General features: G+C 45.4%; 2 long non-coding RNA genes across 2 annotated transcripts; one reads left to right on the plus strand and one right to left on the minus strand.

The window, feature by feature from the left end:
- Positions 1–22,560: 22,560 nt before the first annotated feature.
- On the plus strand, positions 22,561–23,758 carry LOC119870694. The gene is made up of 3 exons (XR_005352988.1): positions 22,561–22,695; positions 22,900–23,043; positions 23,518–23,758. It is a non-coding gene; the product is annotated as an uncharacterized LOC119870694 (long non-coding RNA).
- Positions 23,490–24,909, minus strand: LOC111092121. Its single transcript, XR_005352987.1, has 3 exons — positions 24,355–24,909; positions 23,885–24,077; positions 23,490–23,765 (listed from the first exon to the last, which is right to left on the minus strand). It is a non-coding gene; the product is annotated as an uncharacterized LOC111092121 (long non-coding RNA).
- Positions 24,910–25,580: the final 671 nt, after the last annotated feature.

Raw genomic sequence — 25,580 nt, forward strand, 5'->3', positions numbered from 1 at the left:
TACCCATAGTCAAGATCAGACATGAGTTAGTCCTCCTATGGTCAAGATCAGACATGAATCAGTCCACCCATGATCAAGATCAGACATGAAGTAGTCCATCCATGGTCAAGATCAGACATTAAAGAGTCCACCCATGGTCAACACCAGACTTGAATTAGTTCTCCCATGGTCAAGATCAGACATAAATTGGTCCACTCACGATCAAGATGAGATATTGATCAGTCCATGCTGTCCTCTCCATCCTCATATCCTTCACTTTCTTCTCTTTACTTTTACTTTATGTTATAACAACCATAACCTCTTTGTGATTTCTTGACACACCACACTCTTCTTCATTTCTACATGTACAATTTAGATTATGTGGGAAGAGGAGAACTTTCTTCCTCTCTTACCTTCCTCACCATATCCCTTCTTCAAGTGAGCAACTCACAGCTTTCCTTTGGACATAGCACAGTGGTAACTTCCATCTGCAGGCCCAAGCTGGAAGAATGGCCATTCATTGCATTATCATTGAATATCATCTACCCTTGGATTTATCATGTTTAATCTCATAGTCTGTTCACTTCTCTAATAGATCACGACTCTTCTGAAAATAGCACTTCTATCATTTGTGAAGTCATCAATAAGCTAACTTAAATGAATCAAAATGTATATTGAAGGACAAACCCATGAAATAGTAGTAGAGTGACACACTGGAATGCATCATGCTGCAGCAGGAATACAAATCTTACCCGTGCCGGTGGCAGGGTATCAACACACTGTGAGCTGTGGGTTGGTGCAAGGGTTGGGTAGGCCACACACCCTGACACCCAGCACACCCCTACACTTGGCAAGTGCTCCTTAGAAAGTCAGTTTACTTCATCCCTTTCCCATGGCTATACTCCACAAACCACTCAAGGTAGTTTCCTTGGAGGGAGACTGTTTAGTTCTTCCTGAACCAGGAGCCATAAGTCACAAATGTTGACCTTTTCTTCACTTCGTTTTGAGCATCATATTGTGGTTACTCAAGAAAGGGGAATACACAGCTGAGCTGACTAAAATTTAAGTTGGAAGCAAGCAAATATGCAAACAAACACCTAAACTCAAAAATAAATACAATGCTACAGCTTAGTATGAAATAATTGTATAAGAATATATTGTGAAATAGTATTGGAACTTATGAAATAATAAAATAATAAATTTGTCTGCATACATCTGGATTTAGAAATAGATTTCACAAAATTTATCAAGTCCCTTGTGTCAACTTTAATCTCTCTACTAAGACCAGAATATATCTAGAGTTATACAGGTACAGATATATGAGATATAAATATGCAGAGCTATAGAAATAGACATACAAATATAGATCTACAGATACCTGGACCTCATGTATATGAATTTTCTAGGATTCTATGTTGGATTCAATCTGAATAAATGACAGAAGTATTTTTATACAATTTGAGATGGTTAAAATATTGGGAAATTACAAGATACAGGGAGGGGGAATAAAGGTTCAAAACAATTATTTAACAAATTTACCATCAACAAGAACTTCAAATGGAAACAAATTTTGGTGAAGTACAACATAAACTTAGCTAGGATCTTGCATCCTATATAATTATTTGACAGACTGGCTATCACCTCTGTTAGGATCACCCCTAAGTGTCTTCTAATATCATATGACCCAGTGAAGAGTTCAGTCACCATATGTTTTTATCATACCTCTGCATGGAAGAAAGAAAATGCTCATTTTCTCTGCCAAAGGAGCCCTTTGTAGGTAGATCCAGTCACATGGAGGCATCCCTGGGGGGACACCCTCAGGAGTGCAAGAGGCAGGGCCCTCACCATTGTGCAAGGGGAGCTACATCACTGTACTTATTGGGTGCAGTAAACCCAATGACTCCATCCATAAGGGAAATAAATGTACACATTCTATTTTAATTCTGGAGAGAATTTAGAATAATCAGTGATATTCTCATTATTTAAGAAGACCCATCTTCCTAAAAGTCTTACTCCCAGTTCCTAAACAGATTTCCAGTAGAGAAACCCAAAATGGATCATGTGGAGATGTGTCTCCTGATGTCAATCACAAGGCGATCATCAACATATGGAAACAGTGGGATGAAATCTCAAAGTTCAGTCAATGGGAGTAATAACACTGTGTTTAAGAAGCTGATCAGAAGAAAAGCAAATAAACTCATCCACATTAGTCTACAAAGCTGAATATGGAAGAAGAACAAATATCGCAGAAGCATTGGAATTTAGAACTCAAGCACAGATACACAAATGACCAATGCCCATGTGCACGGCCAAAAAATCTAAGGCTAGGGTACCAAGGGCCCATCAGAGATCCATGGTAGTCCTGAAGATTGCAATAGACTACCACACATGTCTGCCCCCCTGAGACAGGTCATACTATTCTCATCACTGTCCAGTAAGAGTAGCTTCCTATCTCTTGATTCTTTAAGAGATCAGTGTCATTTTCATAGCCAGAACTAATAAGAAAACTCATTAACTAATAATATATTTTTTCATCTATTTCTTTCAAAATCAAAAATATATTGATGAATATTTCCTTTATATTAAAATTTAAGGCATAGCCTCTGTCTAGAAACAAAATAGGTGCTCAAAAAGCATAGTTTTTAAATGAATGATTGGAAATCGGGAATGGCTATTTAAGAAAACACACTCAAAATTCTATAATTCCCACTTTCAACTAAATATGGAGAATTAACATGGTGGCTGCATGCTCAATCCTGTGACTGGTGATCGTGGAATTGTTATGTGCAAGGCTGCACACCAACTGTTTTCCAGGGGGCCTAGGAAGCATCAACAGACCAGACAGATGCTGACCTTACATGCAGAATATTTGTTTTGGAGGATAGCATGGGACGATGGTAGTTTGGGGCAGCGCAGATGTCCAAGGTTCCCACTGCTGTAGGAAGTTCCGGGGGGGAGGGAGTACGGTAAAGCTTCATCCTGGTAAAGATGAGCACATGCAGCATATGTTTACAAAGTCAGTTTCCCAAAGAAAAGGCAATAGCTAGATGTTGAACATTTTTGCAATGGAAAAATTGAAGTTACCTGAATATATATATATATATCTGATATCTGTCAGCCTTTAAAAATTATAACCATGAAAAATAAATAAATAAATAAATAAATAAATAAATAAATAAGATTTATAGCCATGTAGAACCCAGCCTTTCACCCAAAACACTGTAATTCAAAGGTGATAAGAGCTGATCCCACCTGCCCTTCTGGGTAGAGGAAGTGTGGCCTTAGTCAGGATGCTGCAGGCAAATGGCCAATGCCCTGTATAAGGCCACTGGACACAGTAGGTAAGCTGATAGAAGAAGAGAAGCAATATATTAAGCCCGCTATTTTTGCCTTGCCTTCCTTCCAGTTCTTCAGCACGGAAGCAGAGTCTCCCTGTAGCTGGTCTAGAAGCGAAGAGCTAGAAAGCACATATTGTGGCAACACTGTTTGTTCCGACAAAGGTCTCCAGGTGGGAGGGTCCAGGTGCCTGCCTCACCCACCGGCCCAGCTGCCTCAGTTCCTGGAATCCAGCACCTGCTCCTGCAGTCTGGACGGCGACTCCAGGGGTCCCCACAGCCGTGACGTCCTACTCTCTGCCCAGATGTGCCCTATTTATCCTTCCTGTCGCAGCTCAGACCTGGGTCACTGTGTCCTGGAGGCCTTGATGCCTGGCGCTGAATCTTCCTTCTCCTGAGTGGGAGGAGGCCCCCAGCACTTCCTTGGGTGGCTGGCCTTGCACCCCAGATTGCTACCCTGCCCACGCCACAAGCTCAGGGGACATAAGTCCCTCATCTACATCTCTGCCCTCGGTGCCCGCTTGGTGCGTGACACCCAGTAGGTACTCATCACAGGTCGGTTATCAGAAGATATCGATTATATTGCGGAAGCTTGGAGACAATGAGTGATGAGTTAGTTTATCGTTAGTGCTAGTTGCCCATTTTCTGCTACTCTGCTATAAACCTATGTCCGCTGGCTGCTCTGTGTAGATGAGGGGACCCTCTACATAGTTTTCTTCGCCGGTTGCACCAAGTTCAGGTTTGTCAGTAGAAGCTGCTGGAAAGATCTTGCAGGCGGAAGAGCCTTCGTGGTTCCAGCATGTTCGGTTCTCAGGATCCCGAGCTTGGGGCAGTAGGTGCAGTCACCTGCTGCCCTTGGTGACCCGGGCACCCACTTCCAGAGGTCTTGCCGGGAAGGGTCTCCCTGTCCAGTTCCCCTGCCCGGCACTCGAGATGGCCACTTTTAGAGGCAGATTTCCATCAGCATCGGAGAGTGAGTTTCCTGCAAGTCTCGGCAGCAGGGTACTGCTGCGACTCGATGCCACCTGGTGAGTCCCGCAGCACCCCATTCTGCTGCCTGGATGCAGCTCAGTCTCAGCCCTGGGGCAGCCACCGCTCTCTGCATTTGCCATCCCCACCTTTCTCCTAGTCACTTGGACCTCCTATTACAGTTAACCATTCTTTGTGTTAAATTTTCCCACCAATCATGGCCTGGGCCCTGTGTCCTGTGTCCTGGCCAGGTCCAGACCCACACACTCTCTCTGAGTAAGAAGCAACTGCGTCACTCCCCAGGTTGGTGCTTCTTCGGTGGGATGAGAGGCTGTGCGCTATGCCCTGAGGAAATACAGTTGTGTGTGAAATCTGCCCCATAATTCTTTTTTTATTTTTATTTTAATTTTTTCCCATAATGCTTTTGATTAACATTAACACAGTGATGGGATTTGTCCTTGTTGAGACTTGACTTTGGTGATCCCAGTTTTGGAGAACGAGCTGTGCAGCCAGCTGCCTCCAACGAGCTTCCCGCAAAGCAATACTGCTTTCTGTTGCATGCAGATGGACCGAGAGCCAAGAAAGCACAGAGGTGACAGTGTTGATCGGATGCAAACCTCGTCCCAGGGATCCTGGCACTGGATGCCAGATGTATGCCAACCCTAGATGTGAACTACTTCCTTCTAAAAGTATGTGAATTCTGTATTTTTAAGTGCAAACCTGCACACATTTATTGTCATTTTGGGGTTACAATTATCAAGCACTGCTCATTTCTAAGCTCTTGGTGTATCTAGTGAACATGAAACATGTTTTTCATGTATTCAGCTTTGACATGGGAAATGGTAAAGGGAAATTCTTCAGAAGGATGTGGAAGCCATACATTTAAATATATTTACAGAGGCAACACACACTGTCTGGCCACAAGGAGACTGTTTTGGCTGCCTTCTTCCTAGAAACCAGATTGTGGATGATCCCACTGTGGGATGTAGAGTTAGAAGAGGCAATTCTAACTCCAATCCAGCTGCAGAGATTATTGACTTCATCAAAGCTCAAAATTTTGAATTATTGGTTGAATATTTGCAATGAGAAACCCTGGCCTTCATAGGAAACCCAGTTTACTCCTGAAGTTTTTAGGAGGTCTGATGATTTCAGGCCTACATTACAGTACCAAAAAAGCAGGGCTGTGTATAGTGGTACTTTAGGACCAGGTAGATTTGAGCACATGGGTGTCCGCAGGATGGATGTCGCAGAAATGTCACGAACACACCACCCACCTTAGATGCTAAGATGGGGATGCGCTCTAAGGCAGGCATCTGTGGTTACAACCACATTGCTAAATGGTGTCCAAATGGCCCGTCCCTGAAAAGTGAGAACTGAGGTTAAACATCAAGAGTTGGGCAGCCCAGGTGGCTCAGCAGTTTAGAGCTGCCTTCAGTCCAGGGCCTGATCCTGGAGACCCAGGATTAAGTCCCATGTCAGGCTCCCTGCATGGAGCCTGCTTCTCCCTCTGCTTGTGTCTCTGCCTCTCTCTCTCTCTCTGTGTCTCTCATGAATAAATAAATAAAATTTTTCAAAAAATAAACATCAAGAGTTAAGCTATAATAATTTCAGTCTCGTGATGTTATTTGAATCAAGGGAATAAGAAGCAAGTGAAATTGTAAGAAAGCTGCCAAGTTGAGGTGAACAATGAGCTGGATCTGATCTTGTAAAGTAGACACACACTCCGAGGAGGGAGTGTCGTATTGGAGCTCCTTGCCCATCATAAACAGCACGTGGCGTCCCATCAATATCTAATTGTATTAGTTATTCTACAGGGGCTCCAGGAAAACTGATGGAGAGGACTGTTAGTATTGATCACCATTCTGAGATCCCCCCGTCCATTGTTTACTGAACTGGTCAATTATCATTGAATTTTTCATTTTGAGTAGAAATGGAAAATTAACAGAAATCAAGAAATTTTGTAGAACATGTTACTAATGAATTAAAGGGGACTGAGATTTTAGTGTTGCAAACCCATGGCATGCTCATTGCTCATTTTTATATGGACATATTTTTTTAATGGATGAATATTACTATTACTATTTCTGTTCATTGAAATAATCTCCTTTTGCCCCTTTTTATCAAATGGTATAGGATAGAGACAATATTAATTTACCCACCTGTTACCTAAAGCTAATAATTAAGGGTAACAAATATCCCTTGATCATCAGGTTAAGGACTATTTGTTACCATTAAAGATTAATATTTGTTACCTTTAAAGGTTAATATTCTACGTCGTATTCTCCGATTTCAAAAGCCAGATTTAAATAGGATTTAAAAAATACTTATTGACAAAAATTACATAGCTATCTCAAATTTTTAAAAATGAGGCAACCTTTTTTTTTGAGGCAACCTTTTTTATGCAAATTGCATTTAGTGGCCTCCAAATAGAAAATCCATAGAATGGATTATTTTTCAGATAGGTAAGAACATGACGTAAAATCTCCTGTATCCTATTTGCTCATCACGGAAACAGCAAATTTTAAAATATGCACAGCTCAGAAATGCCAAGATCTGATGGAAAAGCATCGTAGGCAATCCAGAAATAGCAGTGACTATCTGCTATGGCTGAGGAGGGCGTGCATGTTAGGACCTGGGGTCAAAGGAAACCACGTTGGCCCTGCATACAGGAAGTTCTCGGAGTAGTTTCGGGTCCCCCTGAGTACATTATGACAAACGTAGGCCAGAGGGATAGTAAATATTGTATAGATATCCGCAGGGTTAGCAGCCCACATGCGAGCACTCCTTTGCTCCCGGTACTGAATTTGCAAAGACTGTGACTGGTCCCCTGAGGGATTCCATGGAAGAGGGAGCATCTCTGAGGAGAGCAAACACACACGTGCCTGGGGGGTTTCGGTGGTCCTGGAATTTGCTTTTGAGACTTAACATTTGAAAACCAGATCCAAGTTCTATTATCAACAAGTGTGGTGGGCGGGAGCGGAGAAGAGGAGTCGCTCGGGCGGGGGACCCTGTAAGGCACGACCACCACGTCCAGGATGTCAGGGGCACGAGTGAGGGAAAGCCTCAGTCAAGAACCTTTGATTTTCTGTGTAAAGTCAGCAACCTCAAAGGAAGATGCCTGTGTCTCTCAATCTTAGAACTCTTTTTACTCCATTGTTACTTATTTTTTATCTACACTTGTTTTTTGTTTTTTATCATTGCCTACAGTGGCCAAAAAGAGTCAACAAGAAGAACAATCTTAATCGCTTTAAAAGGCTCAGATAGAGTGGTAATTTGCCTTATAAACCACGTCACTGTGCCCTAGATTTACAGCAACATGTGATCTTTAAATATACTGTATATCACTCTCCTGATGGTCATGCAATTAGGATCTGGACACTAGGAACAGCTCACTACCAAAAAATAGTTCTCAAAAGGGGATTTGGTGTGTCAGGGAAGATAACGGTAATTTAGAATTCAGGTCAACATGATTTTAATGCTAAATACGTGTGAAGATTAAGCCCCCAAATGTCCTATCTCTGCGTAGGATCTTTACTCTGGTCGAGGAGGCAGGTGAAAAGGAAGGATATAAAACAGGGAAACACAGGAACAGGCTTTAGCAAGGAATAGAAAAAGAACACTGTAGATTTAATAAAGTACATATCTTTAAACTATTGCATGGGTAAGTGATTATGACAGACGGTTTCATATACCTACAGAAAAGAAAGTCCTCACTGGGTCACCACATGTTCAAGTCCACCCAATATTCTTGGAATTGGAGGCATTCTGTTCACTGAGAGCAGCTTTAGAATTTCATGCAGATACTGCATCATATATGTGGAAAAAATAAAATTACCTTTGTTCCTTTTATCACAAACATGGCCTTTTTTTTTCTACTGACCTTATCCAGATGGGTGTTCTTGAGAAATTCATCCAAACTAAAGAATGAAATCGTGTATTGCCAATCTGCTACTAATACAAAAGGATTCTTACCTATATAATAGTTACTATTATGCCACTACAAATATAATTTAAGTATTTTTTTTAGAATTATTTGGTACTCATTTGCTTCTCTACATTTTCAGCTCCATGAGTTCAGGGACCACTTATTTTTTTTGTGTCCCCAGCTTTCAATTCAAGGACCGAGAAAGGATAGACACTCCGTACTGACTTGCTGAACAAAGGAATGGGATCAATGAGTCCTCACATTCTTTCTCCAAATATTTCTCTCTTTTTTTTTTAAGATTTTATTTACTTATTCATGAGAGACACAGAGAGAGAGGCAGAGACACAGGCAGAGGGAGAAGCAGGCTCCATGTGAGGAGCCCAATGTGGGACTCGATCCCAGGACCCTAGGATCACACCCTGAGCCGAAGGCAGATGCTCAAACCCTGAGCCACCTGGGTGCCCCATTTTTTTCCCAAATACTCAAATCTCATGTAGCCTTATTCCCCTTCCTTCATATAGTTGTAATACTATAACATTTTATTGAATAACATATTTAATATTATATGCAATGTGTTATATACTGTGAGTATATAAATGTACATATAGTGTAGGGTTTGTGCAGCCACATGATGTGTATACTGTATCTGTCTGTATGTGTACTACTTGTAGAACATACTCTTTGTTAGTATGTATACTATGATAGGTTTTTATATATCTTTGGGTATGTGTGTATATAACCTATTATATATTAGACATATCTGTAGGTATCACACATTATTCTATGTAAACATCACTGATTTTTATTTGTATTTCATTTATTTACTTATCTTCCACACCTAGTCTAGAAAATATGAATTTGCAAGACTCACAGGTCTAGGAATAATCATATAGTGAGTCAAGTTTGAAAAGTCTTCAGCGTGATAGCTCATAACCAATCATGTTTGTCCTTAAGAGCAATCAGGATGAATGGGATGAATGGGGCTATTGGGAAGTTCCAGCAATCTGGGTGAATCGGGGACCCGCACAGCCCAGTCCTGGCTCCCGTAGCCAAAAGGACAAGGTAAAGTTTACATGACGTAGAAAATGTGAAAGCCTCCTGCTTTCTCTCAAACGCCTGTATTAGCTCACTGTGCAGTTAAGATGTGAATGTAGGGACAGAACCCCCAGGGCAGGAACAGCCCACAGGGGTCACAGTGGTAAGCGGGGTTGGCACACGTGGTACCCTCCACACTGTCACCTGAGCAGCCAGCCAGGTGCCCCAGAGAGCATGGGTCCTTCACATCCCCCTGTCCCTCCCCTATGCCAGCCACCCCCCAGAAGCACCAGTAACAAATCTGTGCTCACTTCTGCGTTTGCTCTGATTCCTCTGCATTTTCCACCAATGCCTTCTCTGTGGTAAGAAGGGCTTGAGTTTTTATATAGCTCCATCTCTAAGAATTTTCTGTGAGTTACAGTCAGAATGATTTTGCTTACTTAATTTTTTTTAAATTAAACCCTAGTGAGTGGATCAAGGACTTAGAATTTGTAAAAGTATATATATATTTTTTATAACAGGAGCTGACTCAGATGCTTCTATTTTTTCTTCCAATTTCTTTCTATCATTTGAATGCTCAAAACACAGATTCCATTGAAGGACAAATCACTGTTAGACTTTAACGGAACTGAACCTTATTCTATTTTGACTGAAATTCTATGATCTGCTAGAAATATGGTATCTAGTCTGTATTTTTGAAAGAAATGGTGATTCCATGAATAAATGCCATCTTAGATGAGATCACTGAGCCAGTGAGCATGCGAAGTATTCTAGGGACCCAGAGGGTGGGATCTGGACCCACTTCACGGGTCTCGGGTTGCCCCTTGCCGTCCTCAGGCTTGTTCCAGGCTTTGTTTGAAGAATTCTGCTTTGAAAAATGTTCTCTTTCTCCCTTTTTACAGAGAATCTGGAAAAGGTGGTAAATAACAGGAGGGAGGGGACAGAGTAGCAGAGAGCAGGATGGTCGGCGCTGTGACCTCCTGCCTCAAGGTGGCTCAGGGGGTGTCAGAGGGGGGCTGGTGGGAGGGGGCCACCCCCACACACACCTGGCCTCTTTCGGAGCTGGCTTCAATCCCGCCAGCAGTTTGCTCCACCTAAAGAACATTTTCCACTAGGATTTAATTATTTACAGTTGGCAATTGTAACTGACGAGGTCTGAGAAAATACTGTTTTTGAAAATAAATGTGTACAGTCAAAATATCCTAGAATATTGTACTTCGGCGACTATTTTAGTAACAGTTATCTTGCCCCCATTACTTCTAAAAATGTATCATGCACAGGAGAGAAACTCTGAGATATATCCTTTTTTTCACCTTGCTTCATTAATTATGGAGCATGTTTAATCAAAAGTGTCCCTCTGTTTCAACAGGTAACTTGAGCTTTCCAGTTTAGGTCATAAAACTTCACTTTTACTTGGAGGATGTACATCTTCAAGTTTTTATAAATACATTTTTTCATTGTTTCATATAGAACTAATTCCCAGATAATACCTATTATTCCTGTCAAGCAGGAAACATGAGGGTGAGGATTTCCAGAATGTAAATTCAGTATTATTGAAGCTCTATGTTGGTTTATGTCACCTTTCTCATGGTGGTAACGAAGAGATAAAGATGAAGGACTGCTATATTTTTGTTGTATTTAAACATCTATGAGGTCTTTGAAATATAAAAAGGAAAATCTATGAATTAAAAGATGGATATGAATAAAATTGTGATTTTTGATTTTTTGCTCATAGTGCAACTCACAGGTTGCACATTTACATTAGTAGGTAGAAATAAGACTCCAGTTAAATCACATCTCGACGATTAAGTGTGTGTTGTAAAAAAAAAATGCCATGGATGTAGCTCTGCACGGTTTTCATGGAATCGTCCTGCGTGTACCCATGATGCTCTCCCAGGAACCCAGACCCACTGCTCTGGCAGGTGAAGCGTGCGGGCTGAAGCCTCTCACGTTGGTGCAATGCTGCCACCACATGGTACAGTCATTGCACGCAGTCCACCCCTAATGTGTTTTCAGAAAGACCAATTTCCTATATAAAAGGGATATTTAACACCCAAAGACACCGATGCATAGGAGTGCACACGTGCGTGTGTGCACATGCATCATCTTCAGCAGAGAAGCAAGTCGGGCTGATGAAGACACATTCCTTCCGATATCTTAGGGGATGAGGAAGGCATCATGTGAGGGGTCAAGGTGTATATTGTATGTGCACATACCAGGCCCACCTTTTCCGGAGTGAGAACATGGAAGCTACAATGGGGTGCTAGTGAGACGCCCCTGGGACAGATTCCAGGGAATTCAGGGCCTGAGCTCACCCCCCGCGGCGTTGGGCAGGAATTCAGGGCAGATGCTGCAGGTCAAGGTAACAATAGCAGGAACATCCTTATGGGAGGACAGCAATAAATTATTAATTGTGATGCAGAAGAGACGCAAGAAATCACGGTAGACACTGTCTTCATAGTCCACTGCCAGGTTAGTTACAAAGTGCTCATGCTTGAGATGCAGTCGAGCAAGCACAGGTGTGGGAATTATTGCAGCGGTGCTGAGACCTTTGCATTTAGAAGGTCACGGGGACTCATGGCTCCTATTGTTCTGTTCGTGCTCAGGACAGTAAAGCCTTTCAAAAAAACAGTAACTAAACAAACTTTAATACCAAGGCTGCTTTCCTTTAGAATTTATCTCAGAATAGAGCCATCAACTTTTCTCTGTAAGAAACTTACTCATTAACTCTTTGATCTCAACAATGTGCATTTTATTCATTTAGTAACAAAGGATGAAGATATACTCATTATTGATAACTTAGATTTGAGAGACTTTTGGGAAATAAAACGAATATAAATGGTATTGGGACAGAACGTACATCCCATGACTTCCAGAGGCCATGTAGAGGGGTAGACGTAGAGACCTATCAGTGTAAACACACATCCTTTTATGTGTGGACTTGCTTTTTCAACATACGTAGGTTTAAATTTCCAGTCAAAAATACAATATGTAAGACATTAAAATTGGTTGTGATAGATCACAAAATGTTTTATCTTCTATTTACATAATTTTCAACACTATTCTTAAAATGTTTTAAATGATAACGTCTGCCATATGTTTTCATAACTGTACGAATACTATTTATGCCTAGACAAGAATTATTGAATTGTTTTGGTAGATGGTATATCTTTAAGTCTATTCTTAGGTATCTGATATTGCCATTACATTCCCCAAGTACATGGTTGAGAGGAAAGTGCAGCCCCCCCTCAAAGGCGATGGTGTCAAGCATATGGGCAACAGAGGAAGTATTTTTGCACCAATAAAAAAAAAGAAACCATAAATCAAATTATTCATAGCCTGTGATTTGTTCTGTCCTTCATCTGAGATTTCCTTTTCCATGTGGATTTGAACCAGCCCATAATGTTATTTTAATTTAGCTTTTTGTATGTAATACATGCCCCCATCAGGTGAATGGACTTGTCATGATTGGATTCAATAGATGGTAATGACCTTTTATCTTTATTGCTGAGCTCTAGATCACGAGGCAGAGGGCTGGAGTCGCTCAAGATTGGGAACCTGCTCTCATTGAGCCCCCATCAATCTTTAATGCGAGCGTTATTGTCATTGTGGGATGCGCTCTTCTGTCTGCCTTTCCCCTCAGCCCCTCCCCTGGTACTGGGGGGAGGGTGGTGGGAAGGGTAAGGAAGTGGTGATCTCTAGGTTTCCTACACCAAAGCAGGTGCAATGCAGCATGAGGGGGGTGAGGGGGTGCGGCACGGAGCACCAGGGCTCTTGCCCCTGGGGCAGGCTCCAGCTAGATCCCAGGACAAACCTTCAGTGGGGATGGGGCCAAGGCATGATGCCGGGGCATAGCCAATCCTGTGGCCACACACAGAATGGTGGCCAGAAGCACACAACAGGTCTGAAAACAAATATGATGACAGTATTTCTTAGATTCAGAAAGAGCATCTGGCTAGTTTTGGTCTTTCTAATTCTTATTTTTGGTAAACATGTGGGCTACACAAAGTAATTAATAGTAATAAGTGTGCAGTTACCTATATAATCATACGTGTGTGTATGCATACATTTGCATATTTATGTCTGTAATAGACTGTAAGAGAGAGAGAGAGAGTGAGAGTGTGAGTGGGGGTGGCAGCAGAATGAGAGAATCTCCAGCAGACTCCCCACTGAGCATGGAGCCCAGTTCGGGGCTTGATCCCAAACCCCTGAGATCATGATCTGAGCCAAAATCAAGAGCCAGGCCCTTAACCAACAGAGCCACCCAGGCACTCCTGGACCACCTTTTTGATTAAAGTAATATTTCTTTAATTTTTTAAAGTATAGACTAATAGAAAACATCATCCAATCTGCTACAAGTATACCAGGGGTCAGAGATGCTTTCCCAATACAGATCTGTCCATCAAAGTCTGCCAGGATGCCTCTTTTCTTTGTATTTACAAATTGAAACACTTTTTTTTTTTTTACCTTTATCAGTTTGAATTTCACTATTTGTTCTACATTTGGCTGTAATAAGTATTTCCAAGAGCCCTGCTATTGTGTACACTATTGTGAATAATTCATGCAACAGCAAGGCAGAGGTTTTAATTGATGGCGATTAGTGAACTTTCTAAATCTGTAAAACTTCAACAGACCTCAGCTTCCAATAAATGCCAGTGTCTATTTTTATACTCCAACCTCTATTTAACAGAAAGCCAAATGCATCAGCCTGCAGCTGCTGATGGTGCAAACGCCAGAAAAGGGCTTTTGTTCCACCTACTATGTCATGGGAGGGCCGTTTCATGCCATCATTTCTAGATTGTTGTTTACATTTTCTATTAGATATTCTTACAATAGGGAGGAAGAGGTGACGTTTTTCCAGAATGATATTCTATGGCTGCCAGGTTCTTATGGCTGGAATAGTGTCAAGATGGAGTGCGGAGGGTCAAGGGAGTCGTGGAGGGAACAATATTTTGTTGATGTCCCACACTTGCCCAAACAACCAGCTTGGAATTTAATAATGAACCGCAGATAATCGCGGAGGATTTCCGCAGAGAGCGCTGTGCTCCGAGGGAGCGGCGTGCTGGAGAAGCTCTGCATGTGTGAGTCACGCGGCCTCCTGAACAGCTTTCTCTGGCACTGAGAGCTTTGGCCTCTAGTTCCGTATTTTATTGTATGGTGTTCGTGCATTTGAGTTTAAAATCCCTGTAATGGAGATTAGCAATACAGGCTTATAGGCATCTATTAATCTGGTAAAATTACTAATTGTGTAAATGTTATTAGGAAAATCACCTCATCCTTAAAATGTGAGGAAGTGACTTCATATTTTAAACCCCCATTTTCAAAATTTACTTTAAAATATTAAAAAAAAAAAAAAACCAGAATGAGCCTCTTAATGATAAGAAGGAGTTTACCTCTTTCCATGTTAAACGTGTTGGGGGAGTGATGTGCTCAGGAATCGTGGATTCTTTGCAATTCCTGGTTTGATTAATAATATTCATGGATTTGGAAAGTCAAAGACAGTCCCTGGGTTGGAAGACCATCCCGAAGACTGTCTGCCTCTGTGCATGGTTGCTACAGGCTCCGTGCTATTTCCTTTCTCCTTGAGATGTGTGCTTCTCTGCTTCCCACAGTCATTTCTCACCATTTCTTTCCTGCTCGTTCAACACGATGGTCCTTTGAGCAATCTGAACAGGTAAACTTTAACACGTCGGTGTTCAGACTATGAACATGGACAGGAGCAGAGTAAAAGAGGCAAAATTAAATTTCAGCCTGTGATGAGACTGTACAGAGGAGTCGGTGCTTGTGGGGTTTCTGCTGACTCTCTACACGGCCCCCTCCTGTCCACTGAGGTCACTCACTATCCCAGGAACTGTCCTTGGGGCCCCTCCCACTGAGAATGACACGTAGGGCAGCAGCTGCTGCTGGAGGAGCTCCATCCGGGAGGCTCCAGGCTGGTCCTGTACCCGGAGCTGCCTGGGGTACCTAGTGAGTGCTGGCACCAGAGGGCAGGGACTGACGGACCATACCAACCCCACCTGTGCACCTGCTTTTCCCGTCTATCTGGAGAGCCTGCCTCTGGTTTCAGGCCCGAGCTCCACCTTCATGCTCACGCCCACAGGTAGGGCCCAAGGACGTAGGGTGAATCCTGATGGGTTCTGGTACCTCCTACTCCACTTCCCAATGTGCTTGCCTGTGGCTTGGCAGGTTTGCCCTCCTTAGCTGCAGGTGACTTCCACAAAAGGACCCATAAGTCCAAATCTTGTCCAGCCCGCCTGCTGGGTCCTGAGTTGGATTAGTCAGTCCACTCAACCTCAAACTCAAGGCTTCCTGTCTCCGAGCACAGCCCCTTAATTGACTCTTCTTATGAATCTACTGTTTCCACCGTGATCTCAAATTACCAAATCCAGCTGACTTCACTTGGCCTATTAGCCTCTTTATAGTTACATTTGACATTTTGAGATTAAGGATATATAAGTGCTTTATAAACTCTAAAGCACTCACTAAAATAATAGATTCTTCACCAATCAGATGTTGTAATCAACTACTTAAATAATATCCCAGATAATGTCCGAGACTCCTGGGCCCACTTGACTTTTGTCCTGTTTACTAAATCAATGCCTTAACAACTGGCCAGTGTTTAGTGTCTCAGCTCCCCATTCCGCATCTGGACCAGGGGCCAGGACCCCGCCGACATGTGTACCATGCACAGTGGTCCTTGGCTACACCTGCTATGACCCCGAACACCTTCTCCAGCCCCGAGCCATCTGCTGCACATGGTAGGCCTTTGCAGGCGGCTGAGGCACAAGGCACTCGCTCCCTCTCCCTGGTGCCTCACTCCCTGGCCCACAGGAAGCCATGCTGAGCACCCCAATCACCCCCACGCCACAGCAAAGTCGGTCTAGGCACCAGCCGGGCCTTTCACCCTTTTATCAGCCTTGGCTAAAGAATGATTGTCTTTATTCCAAAGGCCGCTATGTGCATAGACGTGGTCTCCTCTGCGGGCTTTGGCTCCTTCCCTCTTCATCCCATGGTGAGAAACTGATCCTCTGGTTCTGTCCCATCAGCTTCCCCGTGTTATATTTGCCTTCAAAGCTCCATCTTGCACGCTCCAGGGGAAGTTCAGAAAACCTTTTTTCTTACCCCTATTGATCCTGAGATCCTATTGATCTTGCTCCTCCCTTTGCCCAGCAGTTGTTGCAGACAAAGGGCCAATCCTGTGCTTTCCACTCACACACCAGCCAGGGGTCCTTGACTTCATGCAGCCTGGCTCTGGGTCTTTCTCTTAGTGTCTCCTCCCAGAGGTCACCAGATTGCACAGAGAGCACACTGTCTTTCTCAATTCCTACACTTCTTGGCTTCTCTGTAGCCTTGCCAGGTCAAGGCTATGGCCTCTTGCAGCCTCCACCCTGACCCCTAGGCCGTGGGGCCCACAGCCGCTGTCCCCGCTGCCCCCACCCTCTTCAATGCTCCAGGCCCGAGCATGCCCAAAGCCCACTCATGTATATGCTCCTCTCTTGGTAGGAGGAAGCCTCCTACCCCGAAGCTTACACCGTCCCCTTGGTGTCCGTGGGACCCGATTCTCACACTGGAGAGCAGATGCCCGCCTCCCAGGCTCCATGTGTCAAAACCAGACTCTTGATCTCATCCTGAACACCAACTCTTATTCCAAACCCTTTAATTTCAGAGCAAGTTTCAACTTCCCATCAACCACACGGGTGTAAACGTCCATCAGCCATGCTTCTTTTCTTTTCCATGCCCCTCGTCCCCTATGAAGCCCCACAGAGACTGTTTCTTCACAAGGGTTCCAGGTGCCCCGTGCTTCCCACAGAGGCCATGAGTGACTATGTCTGGTCTTCCACAGATCCCTACCTCTGCTGTTTGGATATCATCTTAACTACTCTCTGGCTCGTTCTGAAGATCACCGGAAATCAATCCCCCCTTCACATCGTGGTATGACCATGTAATAACCTGGTTGGGAAAAACCCTATAAAACTAAGTCCTTACAGGGAAAATTTTATGAGTCTCCGAGCTCAGGAAGTCCTCTACAAACATTACACCTTTACTTCTCATTACATCTTAACAAAGCCTTCTTTTTGCCCCAGAATGGACCTAATGCACTGCTATCTCTTTCTTTTGCTCAAGCAAATCCCACTGATACGTGAATGGATAAAGATGTGGCATACGTGTACAATGGAATATCATCCAGCCACAGAAAAGGGGATAAAACCTTGTCATTTGTGACATAGTTGTACCTGAAAGGTATTATGCTAACAAGTAAATCGTACAAATACTGTATTCATTTATGTGTGGAGTCTACAAAACAAACAAAAAATAAATAGATATTAAACAGAGAAGATAAATGGTGGTTGCCACAGGGGACAAGGATGGAGGGATGGGCAAAATAGGTGAAGGGGATTGAGACATACAGACAGCAGGTATAAAATAAATAAGTCACAGAGAGGGAAAGTGCAGTATAGGAAATGTCTGTAAGATCGTAGTAATGATGTGTGGTTACTGCCGGCAACCACACTTACTGTGGTTGAGCACTGTGTAGAATTGCCATATCACTATGTTGTACACCTGAAACTAACATATTATATTGTGAACTATTCTTCAGTTTAAAAAATCATCAAGTGAATATTAGATACATGAACGTACATGAATACATTGCTATTGTATCAGTGGAACATTTGGTCTAGTTTTAAAATTAAATGCAGAGCACATTCACCTAAGGGGAAAAAGAAGTCTTGCACCCACGTGGATGCTTCCCTCAGATTAGCCTTCTTCATGACGCATGCTCAGATCACTTCAGCCCACAGCAATCTGTCCCGAGAATCTACTACAGCTATCTAAATCACCCTCTTGCCATCCAGTTGTGTATTATTGTCTTTACGGCTTTTAATTATTCTATTTTTTTTAAAAGAGGAGTGGGATTATTCAATCATGGCAGATCTGGGTTTGGAGTCTGGCTTCATTATTTATTATTTGCAGGAAGTTGAGTGGATGACTTGACCCCATTCAGTTCCCTTTCCAAATCTACAGCAAAAGAGCGTATAACTTCCTGGTGTTATGGAGGGATGAACGGATGTTACCCACAGGGATGAACGGATGTTACTTCAGCACAAAGTACGAGTTTATGAGCTGTGCTCCCTTTCCTTTTCTCAGGAACGAGAACCTGTGTTAATGTGCTTCTCTCTGCGTCCCTATCACCTGGCCCCAGCACAGTGCATGTGTATTGACTACATGTCTACTGAATGTGATCATGAGCACAATCCAAAGGAATTAAATTTTAGTAGGTGCATCAGTCTAGGTGTTTTTCCCTAAGTGATGAACTTAAGATTGTTTGGGGAGAAAATACATACACATACACGCACATACACACTCACACAGTTACTCACACTCGACTTAATGGGTATGTAATGCATAGAACAGTAGTAATATGTAATATCACATTATCCACATTTCTCCCATTCAAATGAGTTTTCAGAACACCGTAAGATTCATAGGTAGATGCTGATATTTATAACAAAGGCAAAAATAATAAACATGTTAAAAAATAAGCAAAGTATAAGCTTTAGCTCCAAACAATAGGGGATTTGACCTTCACTTGGCCTATTAGCCTCTTTATAGTTACATTTGACATTTGAGATTAAGGATATATAAGTGCTTTAATGATTTTTATTAAAAATCAGACCTAATTTGGTAATGGTGTAAAGTTGAATATGTTTTCATAAGGAAGTTTCATACCTGTGTTCCCCTCAATGACAGTGCTCCGGAAAGAGCTGCTAACTATATGCACAAGTGCGGTACTTTCACTTTAACCTGATTTGGGGGTTCTTAACCTTTCATCATCCCCGAAGCCTCAAAGTCCATTGGAGTCACTGGTAACCACATCTGAGTACCTTCAAATGCAGTTAGCACTCAAGGCATACGTCTACTGAATGAAGATCTCATTTTGAGCAAAACGACCTAGTCGTCCTCTTATCCAGAACTATACTTTTGCATACACGTTATATTTAAAATAACACAGACCATCAGAAACATAGTTGCAGGACTGAGGTGAGTTGGATCCTGTCTCACATAAACTATTTCTGTCTGCATCCACCTGCTGGAACACTCTTCATAGTAGTCTAGCTTTCCACTTTTACACATTCATAGCATTTGATCTGATCCTTAGCCATGAAAAGTCAGAGTAGGAAGGGGCCTTTTAAGTGAGTTTGTTCACGTCCTCACTCTACAGATGAGAAGACAGAAGTCTGGTTAAGTTTCATTGTTTTGCTTGCGAAAATCCATCACTATTTTCCTGCACGTTTTGTCTTTCTCTCTAGATGGTTACTTGAGGGCAGGGCTGTGGCTGAGGTCATCTCCCCAGGACCTCACAAAGGCCTGTGCAGCTCACTGGAAATGTTGCTAGGTTTGGATCAAAGAAGATAAAAGGGCAGATCGAATGTGGTTGCATCCAACCACAGCAAGGACGCACAGGCTTTAGAAAGTCATATTTATCCGAGTTAAGTTGGTTATTAGTTGAAGTATCTCCAAATCATTAACATATGGTGGGTTTTCACCAAAGGTCCTGAACTGTGTCACTTTGATTCCTAATAAGTTCATGGATTAATTTGGGGATTTCAATAAGTCCTCTGAGCTGAGATGTGATCAGTCCATGTGACAATGTGCTCCTGAGGACTGGTTGAGTCACCATTATGAAATATCTGAAAGGGTGTGTGCGCCAAAATGATTAAGGATCTCTGGATTACGAACATCCATTGTAAGGAAGAGAGGGCGCTGGGACACAGCACTGGGGCAATGGGTGAGTAAGCCCTGGGGCACCCACATGTCCCCCCTGCATCCCCGTTGCAAAGTCCCAGAGGACTGCTGGCAGTCACATAGGCAGGGCGGTACTGAGAGCAGCTGAAATCAAAAGGTAAAGAAAGTGTGGCAAATTCCAAAGGAAGAGATCTGATAAAATTAAAGCGTAATAGACACTTCAAACTGTGTGATCTGACCTAATAAGTTATTAATAGGGACCCATTACTCCCCATGCATTTTTTATTAGGAAGGCATTGCCTTTTTGTCAAGATTAGTGGATTATAAAATATTTGTGCTACACAATATAAATGACCCTACCTATTAATAAGTCTCTAGAAAGATATGCTTAAATTGAATTACATTAGGAAGAAAAGTGCCAACAGAAAATTAGGCATAATTAATGGGAGCACATAAATAAACCAGATACGGGGGAAAGGACGTTCTTCCCATTGATCATTGTGAGAATTAATTGCTGATATGCTCCAATGACATACCAACTATGAGTGTTTGCATAAGGGCTGCTTCGCAGAAGGTGAAATTCCTGTAACTATGAATATATGTGATAATTTATAGCTGGGAGATAACGGAGAGGATCCCACGCCTCTAATTAGTGGACATAATTTTGAAGAGCTAAAAGCTACCACTTAAAACACAATATTGTCATAAGGACTCATTATATTTTGTTTCACTGAAGTGGAATGGTGGCTTCGGTGGAAGCGAAAGCTAGCTGCGCCCTATCAGCTGGGAGCGAGGCCGCACGGGCATTCCTGCCGAACGTGGCTGTGTGGGTGATATCACCTTATTATTTTCCATGGGCCCGAGCCAGCAATCCACTTAGTGCTGTGATGCTCTGAGATACAGGAAATTATTTTTCACATCTCATTCCCATAATGGGCAATGTGAATTGAGTTACATGGTGGATGCACGCCCTAGACCATCTCCATTTGCAAACATATATAAGGTTTCCCGATGTCACAGGCCATGTCCTACATTCGGTGAAGTAAACAGCCTCAAGTCCCTCATTCAGACACGAGGCAGTCACTCTCTGCCATAATTAAGATAGGAATCTCTGGGGCTGCGACAGGCCGATTTTATCATCACGTGTATTATTATTATTTGTTGTGAGTGTAAAGTAGTCAACATCATACAGTATGTCTTCCCTTTTGTTCACAGTAAGCAGCTCTAATTAAAAAAAAAAAAATGCCCCACATCCAATTTAAAATAATTGCCAATGCAAAACAAATACGGCTAATCAACCTCTTGCTTGCGGGTCCATATTATTAATGCAGAACAAATGCATTAAAGCAAGGCTTATGGCCAGACAGAGGACAAGATAAGCCAAGGAGCTTGGAAGCCCTGACGCCCCAGGAGACTGGTCCCCGGGGACCCGACAGGTGGAGGGGGCTGAGCAGCACCAGGTCTGGAATGGGCCCCGTGCAGGGGTCAGGGAGCCTCAGATGGAGACCCCATGGACACGGTGAGGCGTCTGCAAGCTCCACGGGCTCCCTGCTCCTTGTGGTTTGGGAGAATGTTTGTTTTAATAACAATTTGAGGATATAGCCTCACCAGAAGAGACGACCTTAATCATGTTACGACCATCATTACTCGGGTATGAGATGACGTTCTTTTCTCCTGGATGGATAGAGTCCACTGACGTGTGTGGGGTGCTCTCTCCATTGGCCTCCTGGGAAACTTTAGCGATCCTCCTGTGATGCCACAAAGAAGGTTAGACAGGGTGGGAGAGGTGACTCCAAAATTTAAAAGAGGTTGATGGACAAAATAGCATTTGGGCGATAAATCATAAAGATGGGTAGATACAGTTTGGAGAACACTGGAGGTTTGCATTCCGTTGTTCAGTCGCGGTTCTTAGTCATAGCAGCTTTATCTCCTCACTTCACATTTGTTTGTTTGTGTGACTTGAGGGCTTCTTGTATTTTTATTCATAAGTCCAGGAAAGTGCCCTACCTTTGGGCTTCTGATGGGAAAGCCATGGTGGAAAGACAGTCTATCATGTGCTTGGTCTGCCCTGGGACGTCCTGTGACCTGGCCCGAGGTTTGGCCAGCTTTGGGGTTGGTCACTTGGCCCCAAAAAAACCCCATCTCTCTTCGGACATCACTTCCCTTCTCTGAAAGGCAGGAAACGTGGTGCTATTACCCTACTTAGCTCTACGCCCGACTAATTTTAGCCGCAGCCTTGAGTGTTGTCGGAGGAGGTCCTGAGGGAACACACGGGTACAGCCTCCCGAGGGGAGGCAAAACTAAGTCAGCGCGTCCAGGGGCAGGCTGGGCCCCGCGGGGGATGTGACGCATGAGCACGACCGACCCAGGTGTAACCAGGGGTACCGGCTACCTGGGCTGGGTGCCCCGGGGCGGCGGGGGCGGCGCGCGGCCTAGCCCTGCCTCGGGCCCAGGCTCGGGCGCACACGCAGCGGCTCCGGGCTCCGGGCTCCGGGCTCCGAGGGCGCCTCCGCCCCAGCCCCGCGGTCCCCGGTCCCCGGTCCCCGGGCCGCCCGCCCGCCTCACCGCGAAGCTCTTACCCGCCGCCCCAGCCAAGAACTGCGACTGACGCGCACGAGGCCCGAATCCCTCCATGTGCTGCGGGCCACGACGGGACTGGGGGTTCTGATTCTGCGCCGGCGCCACCTTTGTGTCCGCGGCATTTTGGTAAGAGCTTGGAAGGAGCGGGAGCGCCCGGCGGGGCCGGCACGGAGGTGGCCCGGCGACCCGCAGCCCCGTCGTCACCCGCGCTCCTTCGGGGCCCTCCTGCGCCCGGGCGGAGGGAGGGAGGGAGGGAGGGAGGCCGGGCCGGGGCGGGAGCGGCCGCTGCCCCGCGGCTGAGCTGAACTGACCGCATCCGGTTGGCAGTAGAAGAACGCCTGCTCCCCCTCCTGTGAACTCGGGCCGCGCGTACCCACAGGGGCACAGACGGAACCCTCCGAGGCCCCTGCCCACCTGAAGCCGCTGCCGTCGGCCTCGGCGCTCTGGCCGTTCCTTCTCTGCCCCTGAGGCCTCGTACGTGGAACACCCGGTTTGCCCTCAAACGCAGAGCCCCCAGGAGCAGCTCCGGGGCCTTGGGGGTGCAGCGTGTCCGCGGGCCGCCCCGTCCTCTGGGCCCAGGCCAGCCAAGCACCCCCTGCCTCGCCCCGGGAGGAGCGCACGGCCGCGGGCTGGCGCGGGTCCTGAAGCGCACGGAGGCCGGGCCGCAGGCTGCCCTTCCTGCCCCGGGACACCCCCCCGCCCCGCGGCCCGCCCCGCCCCGCCCCGCCCCGCCCGTCACCTGCCCCGGGGACCGCGGTGGTGCTGCGGCAGGTGCTCCTCCCCGCTGCGCACCCGCGGCCTCGTTCTCCCGTGGCTGCTCTCATCACGAGGGGGGAAACAACCACTTCCTTTTTCTTAGTACAGTAGGGACCTAATGCCATTTGAAAAATGACTTTATTATAAAGAACCAAAGACCACAAGTTAATTACAGGAAAATGTGTATCACAGACGTCACCATCCTTCCAGTGACAATAGTGTCGCCCGGTGGATGTGCACAGCACCTGGCCGCGTGCTCCAGGGCACACAGCAGCTCCTCGCAGACAGCTCTCCGGCGGCGCCTGCGGCCTGGTGGTTGAGCGTCTGCCTTCAGCCCAGGGCCTGATCTCGGGGTCCTGGAATCGAGTCCCACATCGGGCTCCCTGCACGGAGCCTGCTTCTCCTTCTGCCTGTGTCTCTGCCTCTCTCTCTCTGTGTGTCTGTCATGAATAAATATTTAAAAAAAAAGTCAAAATAAAATCTTTAAGAAAAAAAAAACCTATACTTTGCCCACAAAAAAAAAAAAAAAAAAAAAAAAAAAAAAAGTGCTGAAACCCACCGGCTTCCTTCCTTTGGGTTCCTTGGCTGCTCTCCAGAACATTCCTGGGTTCCACCCTCCATATGGGCCCAGGCGGATGTCTCCAAGGATCCCTACCATGCAGTCTGTTGAACATCTTCAAGAACCCACTGGGTAGGTGGCTATAAAAGATCCCTTTCAAATGGCATCCAGTTGTAGGCGGTCTAAACAGCTTCTATGCGAGAGACACCACGTCCATCTCAGCGGGTTCCTGGGGATCCGGGCCGACGGGGGCCCACATAACCCCCAGCCCTCCGCGAGAGCGCAGCAAGCGTCCACATGAGGGGCCGCGGCTGCCTGACAAATGCCCGTCGGGGAGCCCGACGTCTGGGGTCCAGGTATCCAGAGGGTTGGTTCCTCTCGGGGCATCGGTGGGAGGGGTTCCCGGGCTCGGGGGGCTCCGGGGGGTGCTCACCTCCCTGTCTCCGCGGCCCACCCTGATCCAGGCATACCTGCAGGGACCGCATTGTCATATGAGGCCACGTCCCAGGATTCTGGGGGAACAGGCACGAGAGGCTGTTTGCCGGGCACCGAGGACCAGAACTTCCCTGGTTGCGCTCGCGCGGCCTCGGCCCTCGGTCCTGTGTGCCCTGGGTCTTTGCTCAGTCTTGCTGTTTCTTCCTCTCCTGGGGGTTTTCAAAGTCCCTCCTCGCCCCACCCCCACCCCCAGGGTAAGTCCAGTGCTAGGGGAGCCAGGAGAGCGTCTTGCCCTCCCAGCCGCAGTCACGACGCTTACATAGGGTGACCTTGCTGGAAATTCTTTGATAGGATCCACATGAACTGTTACATATTGCAGATAAAATGTCCCAAAAGGGCCCATTAAAGTGAGTGATGAGTAACGCGCCCCCAAGTACGACGACCTCTCTCCGCAATTGGGCGGGATTGGCAGGTTTCAGCCTCAGCCTCCCGAGACACTTCCTGCCCCAGGCTTCTGCTAGGGGGAAGGCGTCTATGACGTCGGTGTACTGTGGTAGAGACGCAGTGGGTTGTGTTCTCTCAGGATAGCGCGGAGTTTCGCCCAGTCGTCTCCAAAGGAGGAAAGAGAGCATCCGAATTCAGTGATGAGAGGCTCCACTTTCTGAATCGGTTGGGCTACTGTTTCCACACGCTGCGTCCTGCTGGATGGAGAAGCCCTGGGATGCAGAAATGCCTGCCCTCCTGTCTGGAAAGCATGAGCGTGAGGAAGTGCAGTGTCCTGAGCGCGAGCGCAGAGCCTGCAAACAGGAGGGTCCCGATGCCTCTCGGCTTGTGGTTTGAGTCGGCCTCCTCTGCCTTTCCCCGTGGAGCTGCTGGGAGAGGGCGGGTTTCCTGCTGGTTTCTGCCTGCATGAAAGCCATGGTCCACGACGTCAAACTCAATACATTAAAAAAAAAAAAAAATCAATCTAGACGGTAGGAATCTAAAAGAGGAGAAGATTCTATAACACATTTTACGAAGGTTATTGTGGGCACTAAAATCACACCTGATTTCCATTTTCTGTTGGTTTGTCTCTGTGCTCCAAGACTTTTACCATGAGTCAACACAGCTTTGAGCAAGAAAATAAATGTTTAGTTAAAAACACGCAGGACGATGTGCCCGTCAGAACTGACCTCCACAGTGTCTGCACCTCCCCTCCCTCCCGCATCTGTGTCCTTCGGTGACCCATCTCCCAGGTGTGGTCAGCCCTTCTGGAAGATGC

The sequence above is a fragment of the Canis lupus genome, chromosome 1, assembly GCF_011100685.1.
Source record: "Canis lupus familiaris isolate Mischka breed German Shepherd chromosome 1, alternate assembly UU_Cfam_GSD_1.0, whole genome shotgun sequence".
NCBI classification, from domain to species: Eukaryota; Metazoa; Chordata; class Mammalia; order Carnivora; family Canidae; genus Canis; species Canis lupus.